A 16,592-nucleotide genomic window follows, 5' to 3' on the forward strand; every position below is an offset into this window, starting at 1 on the left:
GAATTAGTGTATTAGGGTGTCACTGTACTGGAAGTGATTACATTCAATAGTGATTTAGTGCTCTGATATCCGTGCTCAGTCAACTTTACAATTCATAATGATATAAATATCTCATGTGATCTGTTCCAATATTTTAAATCACCATAGGTAATCGGGATACTGCATATCTTTATTCACGGTGTAATTGATTCCTATTGGTTCCTATTGTGGCTGTATTAGGGATATAGTATCTTATGTATTACATGCCATATCAAAAACCCGTTCCCAGCAGCTCTCCACTATTGCGCTGTGACCACATAGGAAAACACACCCCTGTAAATACTGTTCTGACTCCACTCAGCTGTGTCGTTGGCTGAATGGGTACATTGATTGAAAATAGTGGAGTGATTGCATTTGATTACATTTCCATGCTTTAATATCGGTGCTGGATCGGCTGTGCAATTCACTATCCAATTCACTATTTGCTTGGTAAACCTGTATACTCCTTGTAACTCAGCTTCACATTTTATGCATTGCTTGCTATTGCTAGGTACTAAATCTCCCTTCAGCTGAAATTAGAGGATCTCCACTCCCTCCTATCTTCTCCTGTACTTGTCCTATTTCCCCACACACACAATTCTTATTCCATTAGCATATATATTATTTGATTATATCATTTTCACAGTGAGCCTGATAGCTCGGAAACGCCGGCGTGCACGTTTCACAAACAGGCTTCGATAGGAACTCTGGAGAACTATATAAGAACAGTACATATCCATCTTTGTGCAATAAAAGTTCCAATTGAATAAACACCCCTTTTTTATTTTCATTTCATTTTCATTTTGAAATGATGTATAAGAGATATCTGCATTAAGAGCATATACTTACTCCTGTATACTATAGCTCCAATGGAGTGACAGTCCTTTTATTAATATAATTGAGATAACTGGAATTAATGATTATTACCTTGAATCTGAGGAATTCTGATTATATATCAAAAACAATTATCCCAATGTGTTCAATGCCCATATGAAAATAGAAATAATTTATGGGTGAATGACAAGGACCTAACGATCATATTATATTATATATATGAGGATACACATGACGGGTCTGTATGATTAGACATGGTGTTTATGCTGTAATCCCATACATATTTTTATACCTTGGTGATCAATTGTGGGACTCATAGAGATACTAATAGAACCTGTATAATAGACATGATGCATGTTTACCTTTATGTGTGAATATATCATCGTCAGCAGGCCACATACAAATGAGCCCATAGATTAGACATAAAGCAGAAATATAATGAGGACTGTATACTAATAAAAACAGACAATATCCACTATCTGCTAAAAAGGTTATTGTACAATTCCAATCTCTGTTTGAATAACAGTGATGGTAGGGATAAAGTGTATAACACCATAGTTAGCAGACCTGTTTTTGTGAAACATAATATTCCTTGTCCTTTCGCTCTTTAACCAATCAATTTATGTGATTAATATAAGTTGACATTGTATCATAAGGGATATTTAACATGATATAGATCTCCTGTAACAGAATTTGCTAGAATTTGGTAACCAACACACACAACTTAAGGAATATAGAAATAATACACAGTGAGTCTGTAAGCTGAATTTATTATCACTTTTATAATATTTTTTCACATATGTATGTTTATATTTCACTAAACAGGATAATTTTAATGAATTTAATAAAAGTTTAAGTCTTATAACTAATTAATTATTCAACTATACAATAATTTCCTCTTTAAGTGCGCCAACAAAAAGACAATCTTGTTCTTTTGTTTTTTTGTCTTCAATTTCTATTGTCTTGGGCAGCACCCCCTCTTTGTGGATCCTATTATAGATGACATGAATATCTGGGGACCTTTTTGGTAATAAAACTTGTGCAGAACGCTTCTCTTTCCTTTTACCCTTATGCATAATAGTGAACATTATCTGAAGGAACTTCAAAGTCTTCTTCCCCTGTACCACACATATCTTCTTTATCCACAGACACGACTGCTGGAAAAAAAACACATATTAACTCTAATTTTTTCACAACAATTGTATAATACTAAAATACCCATTTTTCCAAAATATTGCCACACCATCCAAACTATTAAAAAAGTCTTACACTCCAGACTTTTGATATTCTTAAAGCAAGTGGCTAATTCATTCATTAGTCTTTTCCGACTTTTCTTTTTGGGCTGTGATGGTTCCTCGTCTCCTATAATTCGCAAATCATAGAACATAAAAAAACAATATAGAAAAAACAAACAGTTACTTCTTGAACGGGGAAACACCTTTAGTTTGGAGGGAGAGCGGCATCCCGTTGCATGACCAATACTCAGCTTATTTTTGCAGCGCATAAACCAACTACAAAGAAATTATTAAAATAGCATCTCAAAACTACACCCATTCCTGGAAGATAAGCATATAACTGTACAAGCGACCCACTGTCTAAAGTTGCATACAGCTCTAACTGGTACCAACAAGATTAAAATAGATTTATATCATGAAATAAGTGCTGATTCAATGCTCTATACCACTGGCTACCACCAGGGTGTGCTAAATTGAGCAAATTAATTGTTGCCATTGTTTAGGATCGAGCTAGTGAATATACTAGCTCGATCCTAAACAATGTGTCAATAGATATTCATTAACTAACTATAAATAAGAGTTGTGGTAGACTTACCATGGTTAACGGATTCGCTCTGAATTTCATAGGCTTCCACAGGGAATACCTTGGGTTATTGGTGGCGCCAAAAGCAAAGTTTTGCAGAATCCCAGGCTACCGTGTTTATCAGCTCAATCTCAAAGTAATAATAATAAAAGCTTTTTGGGTGCTGCCTGTAACAGCACCTGCTGTGTGCACCCGCTTCCTGCAGACACCACCAAAAAAGTGAAGTGCACTTGCTTGGAGGCGGAGTTATAGGAAAAGGAGCTGTGCATACTGAGATACTGCAAAGATTTACCGTTGGTGCCCGGACTCCGCCTACCACCTATAACCCAAGGTATTTTCCTGTGGAAGCCTGTGAACCCTGCTGAAGAAATATGTATTGAAATGACAATAAAAAAAAAACAAAAAAACAACAAAGCCGATGAAGTCGTTAGTATCGACACCGCCTTTTACTCCAACAACTGCTGCCTTTAACATTTTTGACTCTAGTTTACACTCCCACAGAAGAAAATGTATTACCAGTGGTGACCCTCCTCCAGTGCCTTTGGCCTTTGACATTGAGTCTTCCTCCAAAAAGCCACTGTGGGTGGCATTTGTAGGATGGCAGGGGGCTACGGTGTTATGTGCTGCAATCCCTCATCACACAGAATCTTGGGATAATTAATATTAGTGGGCTCGCCCTCCGAAAACATATGGTTTCCGAAACGTAGCCACTTTATAAAAATGTAATTAGGAAAAAGGGTCCCTATAAATCCTAGAATATAGTGATACAATGGTATAGCCCTAAAAAAATAAAAATATAAAAAAATTAAATACCAGAATTGGACTGCAGAAAATGTCACTGTGTGAGACAAAGACGAATAAAGCTAGTCGGTGCCTCACCCGAGGAGAATAATTTTATGCCTGAGGACAAAAACCCCCCAAAACAACAAGTAAATTAGGGACAATAAACAGGATGAGGATGGAATCATTATAAATGTAATTTAACCACTTGCCTGGCATGGTGGCATCAGATGTGACCATGCCAGGCAAGTGCTCTATCTGACCTGGTCGCACAGGATGCGACGAGTCAGATAGAGAGCGTTAGCAGCGGCAGGAAAGATAAACTTCCCTCCGCTGCTGCTGTCAGAGGGACCGGAAGGTCCTTCTGCCTCCTCGCACTCTCCGCTACTGACTGCCGTGCTGCCAATCACTGCTGATTGGTCAGCATGGCAGGACCCTCCACCCCTCCAGCAGCTGCAGACAATGGCAGCCGCTGGGTGGTGTAAATTAACCCTCCCAAGCCACCCCTAGACCCCCCTGTATACCTGGAGGCAGTCCCGGCTTTCAAAATGGTCGCGATGGCCCCAATGCTCCGATGGTCAAAATGTTCACGGTTGATGTTTTGATGTTTGAAGGGGAAATAAATCGCCCCTCTTTTTTTTTTTTTTACTAAAATCATTTGGGATAGGGTTAAATTAATGTACTTCACCTAATTCAGTCATAGAAGAAGAAAAAAACAGACCATTTCGGAGCGGTTTTTGGTGAAATAAATCCCCAGTTAAGTGGCTAAAGATTGTCGATAAAAACAGGTATTGGGAAAACCATACTGCAAACCCTCCTTAAAACTAACGGGTAACTAAAAAGTTGCAGGCTAGACCTTCTGAATTACTGTTTTTCATGAACTAAAATGTCAAATAAATACTGTAAATAACGAGTCACAGCTCCACAACACCTCTCTGACTCGCCCTGACTCTCTTTCATTATTGGATTCCCTGATTATTTGAGCAATGTCAATTATTCATTTACAGTTTGCCTGGAGTATGAGTTTGGTGGCGGCGAGTGTTAACCGTTTCAGCAGCACAATATCTGTTGAGGTTGGGATATAAATCCGGGTGGACGTGGTCAGGTGGACCAACACCGGAATCCCAACAGCTGGTATCCCGTTGGAGAGTTGCAGCGCCCACCACGTTTCTATTCCCCCTTGGGTGGAGGCGTGAACCTACATCCAGGTAGGAATAGTGGGCAGTGGTCGGGAATCTGACCGGAGGAATTTTCCCAACTGTCGGTAATCCAGCACTGGAATACTAACCTGACAGATTTTCGACGGCTGGGATAATAACTACATCCCTATCTGGTAACAGGGATTTAGGAGACCCCCACCCGCTGATGACAGAGTATATTGAAATAAGGGGGAATTAGGGCAGGATTAGTCACCCACAGCAACAGCATAAAAGGTGGGGGGGGGGGGCAGAGTTCGGTGTCATGTGCCCACAGGCCTCACGGTAGGTTAGTATGAGGGGAAAGGGGGTGTAAAATCAAAGGGTTATCCAGGGAACGGGGGGAGTTGTCGGTTTAATTGGTGTTAGGGATTGCGGGGAGGTTGTCATTGTTAATGGTAGGGGGCGGGTGGGCTGTAATTTTTAATCATGAGGGCTCTCTAAATATTGTTTCTCCATGGCCATAAGCCTAAAAGGCCTATTTCTCTGAGGTCCTAGTGGATGCTGGGACTCCGTCAGGACCATGGGGAATAGCGGCTCCGCAGGAGACTGGGCACAAAAGTAAAAGCTTTAGTACGACCTGGTGTGCACTGGCTCCTCCCCCTATGACCCTCCTCCAAGCCTCAGTTTGATTTTTGTGCCCGAACGAGAAGGGTGCACACTAGGTGGCTCTCCTGAGCTGCTTAGTGAAAAGTTTAGTTTTAGGTTTTTTATTTTCAGTGAGACCTGCTGGCAACAGGCTCACTGCATCGAGGGACTAAGGGGAGAAGAAGCGAACTCACCTGCGTGCAGAGTGGATTGGGCTTCTTAGGCTACTGGACACCATTAGCTCCAGAGGGATCGAACACAGGCCCAGCCATGGAGTCCGGTCCCAGAGCCGCGCCGCCGGCCCCCTTACAGAGCCAGAAGACAGAAGAGGTCCGGAAAATCGGCGGCAGAAGACGTCCTGTCTTCCACAAGGTAGCGCACAGCACTGCAGCTGTGCGCCATTGCTCTCAGCACACTTCACACTTCGGTCACTGAGGGTGCAGGGCGCTGGGGGGGGCGCCCTGAGAAGCAATAGAAACACCTTGGCTAGCGAAAAATGCATCACATATAGCTCCTGGGCTATATGGATGAATTTTAACCCCTGCCAGTTTTCCACAAAAAGCGGGAGAAAGGCCGCCGAGAAGGGGGCGGAGCCTATCTCCTCAGCACACAAGCGCCATTTTCCCTCACAGCTCCGCTGGAAGGACGTCTCCCTGACTCTCCCCTGCAGTCCTGCACTACAGAAACAGGGTAAACAAGAGAGGGGGGGGGCACTAATTGGCATAATATTAACAATACAGCAGCTATATAAGGGAGAAACACTTATATAAGGTTGTCCCTATATATTTATATATCTATATAGCGCTCTGGTGTGTGCTGGCAAACTCTCCCTCTGTCTCCCCAAAGGGCTAGTGGGGTCCTGTCCTCTATCAGAGCATTCCCGGTGTGTGTGCTGTGTGTCGGTATGTTTGTGTCGACATGTATGAGGAGGAAAATGATGTGGAGGCGGAGCAATTGCCGGTAATAGTGATGTCACCCCCTAGGGAGTCGACACCTGACTGGTTTTATGGAAGGAATTACGTGATAGTGTCAGCACTTTACAAAAGACAGTTGACGACATGAGACAGCCGGCTAATCAGCTAGTGCCTGTCCAGGCGTCTCAAAAACCGTCAGGGGCTCTAAAGCGCCCGTTACCTCAGACGGTCGACACAGACCCAGACACGGATAGTGACTCCAGTGTCGACGGTGAGGAGACAAACGTGACTTCCAGTAGGGCCACACGTTACATGATCACGGCAATGAAGGAGGTTTTAAACATTTCTGATACTACAAGTACCACAAAAAAGGGTATTATGTGGGGTGTGAAAAAACTACCCGTAGTTTTTCCTGAATCAGATGAATTAAATGAGGTGTGTGATGAAGCGTGGGTTTCCCCCGATAAAAAACTGATAATTTCTAAAAAATTATTGGCATTATACCCTTTCCCGCCAGAGGTTAGGGCGCGTTGGGAAACACCCCCTAGGGTAGATAAAGCGCTCACACGCTTATCAAAACAAGTGGCGTTACCGTCTCCTGATACGGCCGCCCTCAAGGAACCAGGTGATAGAAAACTGGAGAATATCCTAAAAAGTATATACACACATACTGGTGTTATACTGCGACCAGCAATCGCCTCAGCCTGGATGTGCAGCGCTGGGGTGGCTTGGTCGGATTCCCTGACTGAAAATATTGATACCCTGGATAGGGACAGTATATTATTGACTATAAAGCATTTAAAAGATGCATTTCTATATATGCGAGATGCACAGAGGGATATTTGCACTCTGGCATCAAGAGTGAGTGCGCTGTCCATTTCTGCCAGAAGAGGGTTATGGACGCGACAGTGGTCAGGTGATGCGGATTCTAAACGGCATATAGAAGTATTGCCTTATAAAGGGGAGGAGTTATTTGGGGTCGGTCTATCGGACCTGGTGGCCACGGCAACTGCTGGGAAATCCACCTTTTTACCCCAGGTCGCCTCTCAGCATAAAAAGACGCCGTCCTTTCAGGCTCAGTCCTTTCGTCCCCATAAGGGCAAGCGAGCAAAAGGCTCCTCATTTCTGCCCCGGGGCAGAGGAAGGGGAAAAAGACTGCATCAGGCAGCCTCTTCCCAGGAACAGAAGCCCTCTCCCGCTTCTGCCAAGTCCTCAGCATGACGCTGGGGCCTTACAAGCGGACTCAGGCACGGTGGGGGCCCGTCTCAAGAATTTCAGCACGCAGTGGGCTCACTCGCAAGTGGACCCCTGGATCCTTCAGGTAGTATCTCAGGGGTACAAATTGGAGTTCGAGACGTCTCCCCCTCGCCGTTTCCTGAAGTCTGCTTTACCAACGTCTCCCTCCGACAGGGAGGCAGTATTGGAGGCAATTCACAAGCTGTATTCCCAACAGCTGATAATCAAGGTACCCCTCCTGCAACAAGGAAAGGGGTATTATTCCACGCTGTTTGTGGTACCGAAGCCGGACGGCTCGGTGAGACCTATTTTAAATCTGAAATCCTTGAACACTTACATACAAAGGTTCAAATTCAAGATGGAATCACTCAGAGCAGTGATAGCGAACCTGGAAGAAGGGGACTATATGGTGTCTCTGGACATCAAGGATGCTTACCTCTATGTCCCAATTTGCCCTTCTCACCAAGGGTACCTCAGGTTTGTGGTACAGAACTGTCATTATCAGTTTCAGACGCTGCCGTTTGGATTGTCCACGGCACCCCGGGTCTTTACCAAGGTAATGGACGAAATGATGATACTTCTTCGAAGAAAAGGCGTCTTAATTATCCCTTACTTGGACGATCTCCTGATAAGGGCAAGGTCCAGGGAACAGTTAGTAGTCGGAGTAGCACTCTCTCAAGTAGTGTTACGACAGCACGGGTGGATTCTAAATATCCCAAAATCGTAGCTGATTCCGACGACACGTCTGCTGTTCCTAGGGATGATTCTGGACACAGTCCAGAAAAAGGTGTTTCTCCCGGAGGAGAAAGCCAGGGAGTTATCCGAGCTAGTCAGGAACCTCCTAAAACCAGGCCAAGTGTCAGTGCATCAATGCACAAGGGTCCTGGGGAAAATGGTGGCTTCTTACGAAGCGATTCCATTCGGCATATTCCACGCAAGAACCTTTCAGTGGGATCTGCTGGACAAATGGTCCAGATCGCATCTTCACATGCATCAGCGGATAACCCTGTCTCCGAGGACAAGGGTGTCTCTCCTGTGGTGGTTACAGAGTGCTCATCTTCTAGAGGGCCGCAGATTCGGCATTCAGGACTGGGTCCTGGTGACCACGGATGCCAGCTTGAGAGGCTGGGGAGCAGTCACACAGGGAAAAAATTTCCAGGGCTTGTGGTCAAGCATGGAAACGTCACTTCACATAAATATCCTGGAACTAAGGGCCATTTACAATGCCCTAAGTCAAGCAAGGCCTCTGCTTCAGGGTCAGCCGGTGTTGATCCAGTCGGACAACATCACGGCAGTCGCCCACGTAAACAGACAGGGCGGCACAAGAAGCAGGAGGGCGACGGCAGAAGCTGCAAGGATTCTTCGCTGGGCGGAAAATCATGTGATAGCACTGTCAGCAGTGTTCATTCCGGGAGTGGACAACTGGGAAACAGACTTTCTCAGCAGACACGATCTCCACCCGGGAGAGTGGGGACTTCATCCAGAAGTCTTCCACATGATTATAAACCGTTGGGAAAAACCAAAAGGTGGACATGTTGGCGTCACGCCTCAACAAAAAACTGGACAGGTATTGCGCCAGGTCAAGGGACCCTCAGGCAATAGCTGGGGACGCTCTGGTAACACCGTGGGTGTACCAGTCAGTGTATGTGTTCCCTCCTCTGCCTCTCATACCCAAGGTACTGAGAATTATAAGACGGAGAGGAGTAAGAACTATACTTGTGGCTCCGGATTGGCCAAGAAGGACTTGGTACCCGGAACTTCAAGAGATGCTCACGGAGGATCCGTGGCCTCTACCTCTAAGAAGGGACCTGCTCCAGCAAGGACCCTGTTTGTTCCAAGACTTACCGCGGCTGCGTTTGACGGCATGGCGGTTGAACGCCGGATCCTGAAGGAAAAAGGCATTCCGGATGAAGTCATCCCTACCCTGATCAAAGCCAGGAAGGATGTAACCGCACAACATTATCACCGTATTTGGCGAAAATATGTTGCGTGGTGCGAGGCCAGGAAGGCCCCTACAGAGGAATTTCAACTAGGTCGTTTCCTGCATTTCCTGCAAACAGGACTGTCCATGGGCCTAAAATTAGGGTCCATTAAGGTTCAAATTTCGGCCTTGTCGATTTTCTTCCAGAAAGAATTGGCTTCAGTTCCTGAAGTCCAGACGTTTGTCAAGGGGGTACTGCATATACAGCCTCCTTTTGTGCCTCCAGTGGCACCCTGGGATCTCAATGTGGTTTTGGGATTCCTAAAATCACATTGGTTTGTACCACTTACCACTGTGGACTTAAAATATCTCACATGGAAAGTGGTAATGCTGTTGGCCCTGGCTTCAGCCAGGCGCTTATCAGAATTGGCGGCTTTATCCTATAAAAGCCCTTACCTGATATTTCATTCGAATAGGGAGGAATTGAGGACTCGTCCTCAATTTCTCCCTAAGGTGGTTTCAGCGTTTCACCTGAACCAGCCTATTGTGGTACCTGCGGTTTCAGGGCCCTGAAAATATATGTTTCCAGGACGGCTGGAGTCAGGAAATCTGACTCGCTGTTTATCCTGTATGCACCCAACAAGCTGGGTGCTCCTGCTTCTAAGCAGACTATTGCTCGTTGGATTTGTAGTACAATTCAGCTTGCACATTCTGTGGCAGGCCTGCCACAGCCAAAATCTGTAAATGCCCATTCCACAAGGAAGGTGGGCTCATCTTGGGCGGCTGCCCGAGGGGTCTCGGCTTTACAACTTTGCCGAGCAGCTACTTGGTCAGGGGCAAACACGTTTGCAAAATTCTACAAATTTGATACCCTGGCTGAGGAGGACCTGCAGTTCTCTCATTCGGTGCTGCAGAGTCATCCGCACTCTCCCGCCCGTTTGGGAGCTTTGGTATAATCCCCATGGTCCTGACGGAGTCCCAGCATCCACTAGGACGTCAGAGAAAATAAGAATTTACTTACCGATAATTCTATTTCTCGTAGTCCGTAGTGGATGCTGGGCGCCCATCCCAAGTGCGGATTGTCTGCAATACTTGTACATAGTTATTGTTGCCAAAATTCGGGTTTTGTTGTAGTGAGCCATCTATCCAGAGGCTCCTCTGTTATCATGCTGTTAACTGGGTTTAGATCACAAGTTATACGGTGTGATTGGTGTGGCTGGTATGAGTCTTACCCGGGATTCAGAAATTCTTCCTTGTTGTGTACGCTCGTCCGGGCACAGTATCTTAACTGAGGCTTGGAGGAGGGTCATAGGGGGAGGGGCCAGTGCACACCAGGTAGTACTAAAGCTTTTACTTTTGTGCCCAGTCTCCTGCGGAGCCGCTATTCCCCATGGTCCTGACGGAGTCCCAGCTTCCACTACGGACTACGAGAAATAGAATTATCGGTAAGTAAATTCTTATTTTAATTTTGAATGAATATTGGTTGTATTCTGGCCAGAAACTAACTACCCAGACTCGCATTGCCATAAATAAACCTTTTCGGGAGATTGTGTCATCCTGGCACCCACAGGGAAAGGAGCCTTCCCCTGCAAAGTGCACAGTTTACTGCCATGGTGGGTGTAGCACATCGGCCACATAGGGCTACCGCTATCTTCAAAAAGCAGTAGCCCCGGATTTCAAAATTGGGAGATGCCTCTCAAGCTAGAAAATGGTAAATTTTGCGTCATTGCATCACACATACAAACCTATGGTGGATGCAATTACCGGAGGATATTGAGGGCACTCTGTAGGGTAGGAGCTGAAGATACCTGTGGTCGGCCACCCTACATACTTTAAGGTGTTCTCAGATACTTGCGTCTAGCACCCCAAAAAATGAAGACATTAGGGTCAGAAGTACAATTATACTTTGAGAAATGCGCCCCTAAACTCCTTAAGTAACATGGCCAGAAAATCTCTGGGTCCAGATGCACTGGGCAGACTGGCTATCCCGGAAAAATTTTAGGGCATGCTGCTCTGTTTCAAAACCCCCTCCGCCATCTTCCTTATTAGTCCGATTGGGGCGGCGATGGTTTCCAGAATGACACAGTTGCGTTATGGTGTCACGACGCAATTGCGTCTTTCCGCAAAACTCATCCAGTTGCCTCTTCACTCTCCCGAACCTCCATCTGTTTCATTCAGTCCTTTTTCTCCCACTCAGACTCTCCTCTTTCACCATTTGACCTCCTCCCCCCACCTTCCTTAACCACTTACCTGGCATGGTCAGATTTCATGCACCCTGTCCCCCCGTTTTTGACGAGGAGATCCGTTCTGTAGATGTGCATAATATAATGTTTAAATATTTAAAAAAATACTTTTTCAACTTTATTAAATAAAATAAATTTTAAAAAAACAATGTTAATGCTTTTGAAGGGAAAAATTGTCAGTTAAGTGGTTAAAAAACATTTTTCGAGATAGATGAATACTTACCAGAAACCTCATCCGAGCAGAATCCAAATAGGTCTGAAAAAAAAAATGTAAGGAAATATTAAAGGATGTGCATGGGAAGATTTCAAACATTTTGTAGCCATACACAATGTTGATTGAAACAGAATAAAAAAATAAAAAAGCAGGCCACACACAGTGCCACATCTCTCCCTCGCTCTCCGTTTCCTTCTGAAAAACCCATCTCTCCATCCTTCCAGTGGCAAACGCAGGATTTGCATGGGGGGGTTTCCAGAACTGGGCGGAGCCAATCACGAGGGTGGGGACTGAGGTGACCCAGTATATGCTGGGTCCGTAAAACTAGTGTGTCTGTGTATATATATATGTATATATATATATATATATATATATATATATATCTACACATATATATATATATACATATATCTACACACACACACACACACATATATACATACATGCACACACACATACATATACACGGGTGGTCTTCAGTATGCCGACGGTCGGGCTCCCGGCGACTAGCATACCGGCGCCGGGAGCCTGACCGCCGGCATACCGACACTTATTCTCCCTCGTGGGGGTCCGCGACCGCCCTGGAGGGAGAATAGAATAGTGTGGCGCGCGTAGCGTGGCGAGCCCGCAAGGGGCTCATTTGCGCTCGCCACACTGTTGGTAAGCCGGCGGCCCGCCTCCCGGCGCCGGTATGCTGGTCACCGGGAGGCCGGCCGCCGGGAGATCACAGTGATCCCATATACACATATACATAGCATATTAAACATGCATGCATACACATATATATATATATATATATATATATATATATATACACACACACATACAGTACACATATATATATACACATGTGTATATATATATATATCATGTGTGTGTGTTATATGTATGTGTGTGTGTTATATGTATGTATGTCTGTATATACATGTGTATATATGTAGGCACATGGATATATATGTACTATAATTAAAATAAAGTAAACTTTTATTGCACTTGCAAGTTCCACCAGGAAGACAGCAGGCTGCAGAGGACGCTAGACAGTCATTAATAATACTCATGCAGCTAAATTGAAAAATAAAAAATAAAATAAAAAAATTATTATTTTTTTTTAGTGGAGGGGGGTTTCTGGGTACTCGGAAACCCCCCCTGGGTGCGCCACTGCCTTCTGCCACACAGTTACCTCTGTTAACCTCCCTGATCTCTCTCCATGGCTCTCTTTCGTCTTGCACTCCCTCCGTTCTAGGCATTCCTTTGATCTGGTCTGTCTCTCGCTGACCGGTCATTTAGATGGCCGGCCAGCTCTAGGAAGAGTCCTGGTGGTTCCGAACGTCTTCCATTTACAGATGATGGAGGCCACTGTGCTCATTGGGACCTTCAAAGCAGCAGATATTTTTCTGTACCCTTCCCCAGATTTGTGCGAGACAATCCTGTCTCGGAGGTCTCCAGACAATTCCTTTGACTTCATGCTTGGTTTGTGTTCAGACATGCACTGTCAAGTGGGACCTTATATAGACAGATGTGTGCCTTTCCATATCATGTCCAATCAACTGAATTTACCACAGGTGGACTCCAATTAAGCTGTAGGAACATCTCAAGGATGATCAGTGGAAAGTGGATGCACCTGAGCTCAATTTTGAGCTTCAGGTTAAAGGCTGTGAATACTTAAGTACATGTGATTTCTTATAGGCCCTACTCACTCGGCGATTCGCCGCCGAGGTGCCCGACGGCCGATACGGCCGACGAGCAACCCGGCGGCGGGGGGGCAGTGACGGGGGGAGTGAAGTTTCTTCACTCCCCCCGTCACCCGGCTGCATTGAAGTGCAGGCTAATATGGACGAGATCGTCCATATTGACCTGCATGCACAGCCGACGGGAGATCAGCGATGAACGAGCGCGGGGACGCGCATCGTTCATCGCTGTAGTCTCCACACTGAGAGATATGAACGAGTTCTCGTTCATTTATGAACGAGATCGTTCATATCTTTCAAATTATCGCTAGGTGTGTAGGGCCTATTAGTTTTTTATTTCTTAATAAATGTGCGAAAATCTCAAAATAACTTTTTTCACATCGTCATTATGGGGTATTGGTGGTCATTCTGAGTTGATCGCTTGCTAGCAGTTTTTAGCAGCCGTGCAAACGCTATGCCGCCGCCCACTGGGAGTGTATTGTAGCTTAGCAGAAGTGCGAACGAAAGGATCGCAGAGCGGTTACAAAGTTTTTTTGTGCAGTTTAAGAGTAGCTCAAAGCCTACTCAGCGCTTGCAATCACTTCAGACTATTCAGTTCCTGTTTTGACGTCACAAACACGCCCTGCGTTCGGCCAGCCACGCCTGCGTTTTTCCTGGCATGCCTGCATTTTTCCGAACACTCCCTGAAAACGGTCAGTTGACACCCAGAAACGCCCACTTCATGTCAATCACACTGTGGCCAGCAGTGCAACTGAAATGCTTCGCTAGACCCTGTGCAAAACGACATTGTTCGTTGTGCTCGTACGGCACACGTGCGCATTGCGCCGCATACGCATGCGCAGAACTGCCATTTTTTTAGCCTGATCGCTGCACTGCAAACTACTGCAGCTAGCAATCCACTCGGAATGGCCCCCATTGTGTGTAGAATTTTGAGGGAAAAATACATTTATTCGATTTTGGAATAAGGCTGTAACATAACAAAATGTGAAAAAAGTGAAGCGCTGTGAATACTTTCCGGATGCACTGTATCATGGATCATGTACTAAATGCGATCTGGGCAAAATCTGACCACACCCTGATCGATCTGGCCAAAGCAATATTTTTAGGAGACATTTACCACTCTGACATCACACATGGCACTGATGCGCTTTTCAGAAGGTCATGCCTGAATTCAACGCAGTCTTACCTACTTTGCTGCCTCCTCCTCCGGGAGGAGGCAGCGTTGTAGGTGAATGAAGGCGTGGCAGGCAGCAGGACGGGTGGTTCAGGGGCGTGGCCGGCAGCAGGATGGGCGGTCCGGGGGCGTTACAGCAGGGTCGCGTCATCGTGACTCCACCCCCCGCTGTGCCGAGAAACGAGGCGCTGCATAGTGGGGGGCGGAGCTACGATGATGCGATTCAGCGCGAATCGCGTCATCGGACCCCCTTGGCCCGCCTACTTGTTTACTGCTGCGGGCGGCCGTGGGGGAGGCTTGCCCACCTTTCGGGGGGGGGGGGGGGCGGGAGGTTTCGGGAGCCTCCCGGCCATTCCGGGAGGGTAGGCAAGTATGATTCAACGCAGCCGGCCGTCGGGGATCTGCAAACTCTGCAGATCACCTGCTAACCAGACACTCCCGAGCCAAATACAGGGAGTAGGTTGATATTGCAAAGCCTGCAAAGGCACAAATTTCCATGTACTGTGGCCACATAGACTATAAATGGGTTTCCACTAACAAGAAAATTGCGGAGACCACAGGCTTGAACAAGGTCGTGAATGCTTCTCGTGTCCCAAAATTGAGTATTCCCCTCTATGGGGGATGCCTGCTGAGGGTGGCATTTGGAGGATTGACGCGGATAATGGGGAAACCAGCTGCAATCCCTCCTTATACACATTCAGGGGATACTTGATATCAGCGGGCTAGCCCTCCACAAACAGGTGCTTTCTAGAACTATGCCGCCAAAAAACAAATGTAATCATTACATAGGCCCCTGGAAATCATGGAATGAAGTGATACAATGGTTTGGTCCAAATAGATTTCAAAAAATCAATAGATAAAGAACTAGGGAAATACTTACCGGATTTGTACTGACGATGGCGCCACTGAGTATGACGACGGGCACAAAGAAGATTTAAAAAACAATTGGTGCCTCACTCGAGCAAAATACTGGTATGTCTATAAAACAAATAAAAAATAAAAAAAAGATATATAATCTGGATTGGGTTGTAATTTAATGATTGTTGAGAGAACCATTCACTGATCATTTATGCTATTGGACGGGCTGCGCAGAGACTGCATAAAATGAATGTTAGTACACATGGGATCGCACACTTGCTCGGGAGAGGGAACTCTGTATAAGGGAAGAGGAAAACCTGACTTGTGTGCACCACCGCCCTAGATATACCCAATTAACAAGAAAACTACAGGAGTTTCATGGGGGATATAGATCAGGCTTCCCATGTACATCAGTAGACAATAGACAAGAGCGACCAGACTCAGGCAGAGTAGTTATCTACAATACACTAGGAAGGCCTGGGAAATCTGCAGTACCCTCTGTATAACTCTGCCCAGCAGATGAAGGGCTTACACTGCCAGGACACATGGCTACACGCCCATGGCCATCAGACACACCAATACACCGACACACTACACGGCAAAGTGGGTTGCTGGGCAGGAAGGGGAGAAGGCACAACAGCTTGGTGGCATCTAGTAGTCAACCAGCGGTAATGCATGCAGGGGTATTACACAGCAGTGAGCACATTGTGGACATCAGGATGAGGCTGGGTGTAGCTGGTACATGGGTAGTATACTCTACAGCAATGCCATCCCAAGTACCAGCCACGGTCACCCAATACCCACAGCAGTATCGGATCTAGGGGGTCATTACGAGTTGTTCGCTCGTTGACGATTTTAGCTATGCTGCGATTTGTTGCTAATTGCGCATGCGCAAGGCACGCAGGGCGCATGCACTTAGTTATTTAATTAAAAACTTAGCAGTTTTGCTGTGGATCCTGCGGCGCTTTTCAGTCACTCTGCTGATCCGTGAATGATTGACAGAAAAGGGGCGTTTCTGGTTGGTAACTGAGCGTTTTCCGGGAGTGTGCTAAAAAACGCAGGCGTGACTGGTAAAAACGCGGGAGTGGCTGGCCAAACGCAGGGCGTGTT

At 45.9% G+C, this 16,592-nt stretch overlaps 1 protein-coding gene and 1 long non-coding RNA gene across 2 annotated transcripts in view; both read right to left on the minus strand.

Annotated features, from left to right (window-relative positions):
* LOC134983081 (zinc finger protein 615-like) overlaps positions 1–16,592 on the minus strand; it is a 145,005-nt gene that overhangs the window by 94,499 nt on the left and 33,914 nt on the right. The window lies entirely within an intron of this gene.
* On the minus strand, positions 2,179–15,596 carry LOC134983137 (uncharacterized). The gene is made up of 3 exons (XR_010191608.1): positions 15,505–15,596; positions 11,772–11,804; positions 2,179–2,214 (listed from the first exon to the last, which is right to left on the minus strand). It is a non-coding gene; the product is annotated as an uncharacterized LOC134983137 (long non-coding RNA).

This window comes from Pseudophryne corroboree (genome assembly GCF_028390025.1).
Source record: "Pseudophryne corroboree isolate aPseCor3 chromosome 3 unlocalized genomic scaffold, aPseCor3.hap2 SUPER_3_unloc_1, whole genome shotgun sequence".
Classification (NCBI taxonomy): domain Eukaryota; kingdom Metazoa; phylum Chordata; class Amphibia; order Anura; family Myobatrachidae; genus Pseudophryne; species Pseudophryne corroboree.